Source organism: Phodopus roborovskii, unplaced genomic scaffold (genome assembly GCF_943737965.1).
Source record: "Phodopus roborovskii unplaced genomic scaffold, PHOROB, whole genome shotgun sequence".
Classification (NCBI taxonomy): Eukaryota; Metazoa; Chordata; class Mammalia; order Rodentia; family Cricetidae; genus Phodopus; species Phodopus roborovskii.
Genome location: NW_026126547.1, coordinates 12142543 through 12150551, shown reverse-complemented (window position 1 = coordinate 12150551; position 8009 = coordinate 12142543).

Here is an 8009-nt window from a genome sequence, read left to right as displayed (position 1 = left end):
TTTCTAGCCATGGTGTATGAGCAGAAGTGATATGTGGCATTTATAGGTTTGATCCCTTTCTGGGTTCAACATCATTCAAGGGATTGGCCTGACTGGGAATGCTAGGAATGAAGAAAAGACAGACACACAGACAAATGACACAGAAAGGCTGGAATCAGGTGGATGGAGCTTTCTGATGGAGAAGTTTCACTTTTCCAGAAATTCAGTTTATTACGTATAGTTGAGCAGGGAGGTAGGGTTATTGTGTCTAGTTGAACAAAGAGGCAGGTTCATCTAACCTCAGCAGGAGCAGTTTCTGCAGGGAGGCAATTTTCAGGCTGTAAACACCCAGCTGGGGAGCAGATAGCTATGGTGGACATTTTCTGAACACACTACCAACATTTGCACATGGACCATTTCCCTCCAAGTCTCACTTGAGGAAGACTTTGCCACTCCCACGGTCTGGGGCATTGCCGTCCTTGAGATGGCTGTGCCCATGTCAACAACATGTATTCACCCAGGACTTCACTCACACCCTACAGTCCACACCATGATTTTCAAGATTCCTTTCATTGTACAGATTAGAGGCTATGTCTGTGCACAATGACACTGGAGGCAAATGCTGGTGATAGAGGGGCCTCAGTAGGGAAGGACACGACATCCTTAATCACCATTTAGAGGAGAACTGCCTACTAACAGGGGTTGTCCGCTCTGTTTGCTATTTGAAAAAAGAGTTAAAGTCTTACTGCATGAAGCCATTGGACTTTTGTGTTTGTAAGAGGAGCTAACAGGGCCTTAACGAATACTTAATGAATAACAGCTGAACTTCAGTTTGCTCCAGCAGAACTTTGATTCTCTTTATACCAAGCTTGCTTCTATTCCAGTCTTATAAATCTAGCACAGGGTGCTGGCCTCCATCAGCTGCCAGGAACAAGTTTGCACTGAGACGTTATGTTGGAGGCAGAGATGCAAATGGATCCACTGGAACAGATTTCTAGACTTTATGGGAGCATTAGATGTGTCTATTTAGCAAGTGTTTGTGAACACCCAATATATGCCAAGAATCCTTCCTCTACTGATCACACAGTCGGTGCTCACAAACACTTGCTGAACAGACACAACTAACCCTCCCCCAAAAGTTTAGGAATCCGTTGCGGTGGATACGTTAGCTTCTTTTTGCTTCCACCATAGTGTCTCAGTCCAAACTTGTGCCTTCTCCTGTAGCCCTTGTCATACTGGTGAACACATTTGCTGTAGTTATTTACTCTGCCGGAAACGATCTTCCTTTTTTTCCCCATGGCCAGCTCCCTCTGATTGCTCAGGTCTCATCTTAAATGTTACCTCCTCAGAAGCGTCTTCTCTGGTTATACATGCACACTCCCTCTCACTCATATTTTCACAGCACGCTCTTTTATCTTTTTCCTCACTTGGAACTGTCCAACATGCCACAAAGAGATACCATCATCTTTAATTCTTCTACACTTGCTCAGAAAAGATCACCACAGCAGGGCCTGTTGACTATTTACCATCCCTCATAGAAGGAGGAGTCAGGGGAGGGTCATAGAACCATCACTAGAGTTTCCAGCCACCATCCTTTTCTGCCAAAAAGTTGTGTGCAATTCTGCCTTATTGTTCTTGGCTTTTGGGGAGGGGGTAGAGGGAGTAGGTGCTTTCCTATGCTGACATAGGAAAGTCATCATCCCTGCTGGGTGCAGACCTTCCAGGCCACCTTGATGCTCCTGCTGGTAACCCCCACTTAACTCTCTTAAGTAAGCCTGACATTTCCCATCCCTTCTGACCTGTGGTGAATCATACCTCAGTTTTTCCTGGGGACCTTAGGAGGAGGGATGGGAGCTATAGTTTATGGTTTTATCCTGGGAAAAGAATTTTATCAACAACATTTAATCCCCAGCATATTTAGCTTTGAGTACATTACCTCGTAGGTGGCACAGAAAAATGTAAGCACCTTCCCAAGCTTCCACAAGCTCAGAAGCAACATTACTTCTAATTGATTCAAGGTTCATGCATGATCTAGAAAGGTGCATTGCTAAGACAGGTGCTGTGGACAGCAGTTATTATTTTAAGATCTTTGAAATTTTTACAAAGACATTTCAGTGTAGAGAAAGCACAAACAGAAACAAGTACTTGCAAAATAGGTGTGCTCCACCAGCCCTGAGCTGCCGCTCACATTTTTGGTGTCCTTTTGAATATTTATGGACGTTTAAGCAAGAGTGGCATAATTTTATGGTAGTGGAATATTGGACATGTCATTTCACAGCGGGTTAATTGTGTTCAGTGAGCACTTCCTTGGGGTGTACATTAGCAGACCAGTGGTAGATACTCCTTTGGAAAGTGTGTTTGGGTCTGCAAAATGGACTTGGCCTCTGGTCATGGCTTTGCCCCATACAGGCAGTAGATGTTGCCTATTTATCATCGCCTTTGTCCTGGGGGTGACAGTGAAAGTCAAGTAATGCTTCACTGTTGCAGAATCTGGTGACTCAGCTGCTTCAGTGGTGACAGGCTAATGTGTCCCAGCAGCTTGCAGATTGGAGGTTGTGAAGCTGCCCTCCATTGTATGCAATAAATACAGGCCTTTAAAAAGCATAAACCCAAAGATGAAATGGACAGAGTGTGACTGCATTCTTCTTGCCTTGGCACCTGGAAAGCGAGACTTACTAAAGCTCTCCAAGACAAGAGATTTAGTGATGGCATAGTTACTATTTAGTCTTCACATGCTATGTGTCTGTAAATCAGCACAGGATGCAGGACCTAGGAAAAGAAAGGAGCAAATATCAAACTCAGTGCCTGGAAAGTGAAAACATAGTTTGGCTTTTTAATGGCATATTTCAGTGAATTAATTTCAGACACATCGTGTTTAACTCTGGTGTTTGTCTTAGCTCCTGGTGCTATGTATCCAGATCTTCCAGGTGAACCTTACCAATAAATCTATTCCCTAGTCCCAAGGCCCTTTCTGTGAGACATGATGTGCCAAGCTAAACCATGGCCCTCAAGTACACACACATCTGAATCTTCAGAATATGTTAGTGTATTACTTTCTAGGGCTGCAGATAGTGTTAAGTGAATGATCCTGAGATGAGGTTTCCTAGGATTGCCAGGATTAGCCCAGTGTGATTGCAAGGGTCCTTCGGAGAGAGAGGTGACAGGATGGAGTCAGAAACAGGTGTTTGGATGGAAGAAGGCAGAGGAGAGAGGATGCTCTTTACATTGCTTTCAAGTGCAGGAAGTGGTCATAAGCCAAGGAATGTGAGTGGTCTTAAGGAGATAGAAAAAGCTAAAAAAATGTATGTTTTCCCTTAATAATTCTAGATGAAAGTCAGCCCTGTAGACCTGTTTTAGACTTCTGGTTTCCTTGTATGCTCCTCTTCCCACCCCCTTCTCCATCCCAACCCGTGTGTGTGTGTGTGTGTGTGTGTGTGTGTGTGTGTGTGTGTGTGTGTGTTTAACTCAGAGTCTTGCATATGCTGTGTGTGTGTGTGTGTGTGTGTGTGTGTGTGTGTGTAAGTCAGGGTCTTGCATATGCTGTATTAGTAGTTTAGCACTGAGTTACACTCTGGCCCCATTTTGGATTTCTGATCTCTCAAACTGTGATATTCTAAATTTGTGCTATGTTTTTAAGTCACAGAATTCATGGCAATTTATATGGCAGCCATGGGAACTGTACACAAGTGGTTGTTTGTAATTGAGGGAAACTCTAGGTCAGAATTCATGCCAGGTATGCTCAAATCAAAGCCCAGAGCTTTGATTTGAGAATGATTCTGAGGGTTTTGCTGATGGATGATATCACCATCATCAATCAGCAACCTGTTTTGGTTCAGGGTATGCTTCTGTATCTAAGACCTAAATCTTTTAGGGATGAGTGAAGGTATAATTCACAGAGTCTAAAAACTGGTTATTTTGCTGCTCTGAAAAATGAGACCCCAAGCAAGACTATGCTTCAGAGGTCTGCACCACTGAGGATGCTTGAAAGAGGTGTTGCTGGCTTTACCTGGTTCCACTTGTCTAGAGATGACACTGACCTGCGAATTTCAAAGTTTGATGTCTCTGTCATTCAATTTTACTATCAGTAAGAACCAAATGAAGCAAAAGCTATTTGGAGGTAGACTGAAGAAACTACCCAGGTTTTAAAAGACAAAAAGGGGTGATTTCACTTCTGAAAATAGAGCTCTGGGATGCTTAGGGACCAGGCACAGACAGCTCTCACCTTCTTACCTTTGTCCCCTCTGCCCTGATCCCTGCCTCATGTGTTCACAGGGCTTTGAATACATAGCACCCATATCAAGGCTGCCAGAGTCTCTGGGGCAGAGTTGTTGAAAATGAATCACGACCTATGTTTTTAGGACTGTGTTAGTGAGATACAATCAAGACCCGTTGTTCGTCATTAACAGCTCGGATGCTGCTTCCCATCTCTTGGGTCCACGGAGGACACTTGGCAGCTGCGGGACATAATTATGGCTTTTCTGAATATCTTTCAGGCATTTGGATCTGCGGCTCCCTCCTTGGATCACTCCCCTGCTAACTAATATGTTACTGGCCCGACACAACTGACAGCTGGCTCTGCCTGTGGCTAAAGGCCCACCTCTGGGGCTGTCTCAAAATGGGGCTAATAAGGGGCTGTATGAGTTCTCTGAGTTTCCTAGGCATCATCTACCTGGGAGCAAAGTGTGTGTGAGGCTCTGGTATGCCAACCAGGAGTCTCAGCACACAGCTGGATGTACCAAAAGAGCCAATTATTCTTTGTAGACTATGGGGATTCTTCAGCTAATTTTTAATGTAATTAAAACAAAACAAAGCCAAACTAATCTAGAGCATTTCCGAGGCCCAGAAGGGGAATGTTCAGAAGTGAAAAAAGTTGCACTTTCTCCCAGGAGGATGGTCCTCTTCAGCTCGCTCACCCATGTTCCCACACATTGTTAAGAGAAGCCACAGAGTGAGGCATGGGGCTTAAGCTAGAACTGCAGATGGTTGTGTGGAGGGCACTCCATAGTTATTCATATTGGCTCATATGTTTTCTCAGCAGGAGACACAAAGCTTAACAGCAATACTATCTTTGTTTATTTTCAGAGGGACCAAAACCAGAGCCCCATCGCCCAAATTCTCAACAGGGAAGGGGCAACTGAAGATGGACGGTTTCCCCCCAGACAGCCAGAGTCTTGTGGGTGGGAATTAGGCTTGTTCATATCCGCATCCTTGCCATCCAGTACCTGGTAATGGGGGACTCAGCCAATGCTTGTGAAATGAATGAGTAGGTGACAAAGAACAATGAGTTCAGGTGGGAGAGATAGGTGTCACTCACACCCAGAAGCCAGAAGCCAGGGTATGACCAACTTTGTCATTGTCTTATCAAAGACACTTTCAGCGATCTTGTGTTTGGGTGTTTGGTGTGTGTGTGTGTGTGTGTGTGTGTGTGTGTGTGTGTGTTTGTGTGTGTGTGTCTGTGTGCACGCATGCACACACGTGTATATTGTAATTACATTAATGGCATGTCATACAAAATGTAATTACATTAATGGCATCCATAAAGATCTGCTTACTTCTGTAGAGTTATGCCTTTGAACATGGAAGTCAGTAGCCACATGTAACTGGCAAGCACTTGAACTGTGGCCAGTCTGAGCTGAAATAGCACAAGAAAAGGAATGTAAAGTGGCTCAATTTTTAAACAGTAAAGCAACTATTAAAATACTGACTGCATGTTGAAATGGACAATGCTATAGTTAAATTGTGTTGGATATATTTTGTGTCTGCATGTTCATATCTATGTGCCTGCATATATGTATGCAGATATATATGTATGTGGAGCCCAGAGGACAACCATGGGTATTGTTCCCCAGTCTCCATTGTCATAGTTAACTTTAGTTGTCAACTTGAGAACTGGGAAGAGGGACCCTCATCTGAGGAACTGCTTCCATCAGATTGGTTTGTGGGAATGGCTGTGGGTCATTTTCTTGTTAGCTAGTTGATGTAGGAAGGCTCAGGCCACCATGGGTGGTACCATCCCAAGACAGAGGTAGGCCTGGGCTGTCTAAAAGAAAGGCAGTTGAGTAAGCCACAGCAAGCAAGCAGCCTTCCTCCATGATTAGGCTTCAAGCTCCTGCCTTGAGTTCTTCCCTTGGCTTCCCTCAATGATGGACTATACCCTATAAGCCAAATAAACCCTATAAACTACTTAGGATATAAAACAGGTCTACAGATGATTAGACCACAAAAAGTACAGATCAGGAGAGATCTTTACTAGACTTTTAATGATCTTCAAAAATTACTAGGAGAGATTTCTCAACTACAAACCATTATTGGAGTAGAAGGGCATGATTTGAAAAACTTGAAAATGGCTCTAAAAGGGGACAAGGACTTGACTAGTCCATGAATACTATCAGCTGAAGCTGAAAAGGAATTAGAATGGGTAGAAAAGAGGATACTAGAAGCACATGTGGACCGTGTGGATCCAAAACGAGACTGTTCTGGTTATATTACCATCTAGAGAATATCCTTCAGGGATTTTGATGCAGAGGGAAGATATCATATTAGAATGGATATTTCTACCACATAAACAGAATAAAAACTGAAAGCATACATAGAAAAGATCTCTGACTTGTTATAAAAGGGAAATTAAGACTTCGTCAGCTAATAAGAAGGGACCCAGCAGAAATTATAGTACCTTTAACTAATGAGGAAATTTCCTCCTTATGGAAAGATAATGAATATTGGCAGAGAGCGTGCAGTAACTTTTTGGGAATGATTAGCAACAATTATCCCAAAAGTGAGAGAATCAAATTAATAAAGAGAACTATTTGGATCCTTCCATGCATTGTAAGAAAAATACCTATCTCTGGAGTTCCTACACTGATGCAAACAAATCTGGCAAGGCAGGATATAAATCAGGAAAAATAAGTATAGTACTTCAAAGCCCTTATAATTATGTACAAAAGGAAGAATTATATGCCATTCTAATGGTACTTCTGGATTTTATAGAACCCCTCAATATAGTTACTGACTCTCAATACGCAGAGAGAGTAGTCTTACACATTGAGACTGCAGAATTTATTCCTGATGGTACAGAATTAACTTCATTGTTTATACAGTTACAAGATAGTATCAGAAATAGGACTCATCCTGTATATATAACACACATCAGATCCCATACGGGTCTGCCAGGTCCTCCAGCATAAGGCAATGATGAAATTGATCGGTTATTAATAGGAAGTGTGCTAGAAGCGTCGAAGTTTCATAAGAAACGCCACGTGATCAGCAAAGGTTTAAAAAAGGATTTTTCTATCACTAAGGAAATAGTAAGGAAATGTCCTACTTGTTCATTCTATAACCAAACATCTTTACCACTAGGCAGTAACCCTAAAGGTATGAATAGGAATAAAATATGTCAAATGGATGTGTTTCATTTTACAGAATTTGGAAAATTAAAATATGTGCACCACACTATAGACACGTTTTTCAGGGTTTCAATGGGCCACTGCTCTGAGCTCTGAAAAGGCTGATTCTGTTATCACAAACTTATTAGAGGTAATGGCCATTATGGACATACCTGCACAAATTAAAAACTGACAATGCTCCAGCATATGTTAGCAAATTGAAACAGTTTTTGGAGTATTATAACATAAAGCACATAATCTGTATACCACACAATCCTACAGGACAAGCAGTAGTTGAGAGATTTAATTGTACTTTAAAAGAAATGCTCCATAAACAGGCAGGAGGAACCAAGACATTCAAACACAGATTACATAATGCTTTATTAACATTCAATTTTCTTAATGCTAACTAGAAAGGAAGAAAAACTTCAGAAAGACACTGGACAATAGAAAAAACTTCTAAACTAAACCATCTGGTGTACTTCAAGGATGTGTTGACTTCAGTATGTAAACCAGGATATGTGTTACATTGGGGTAGGGGTTTTGCCTTTGTATCTATAGGAGAAGAAAAGATATGGATATCATCTAAGTTGATCAAGATCCGAGTTGGACAAGAAAAATATCTTAATGAAGAGAAATGACAAGTCA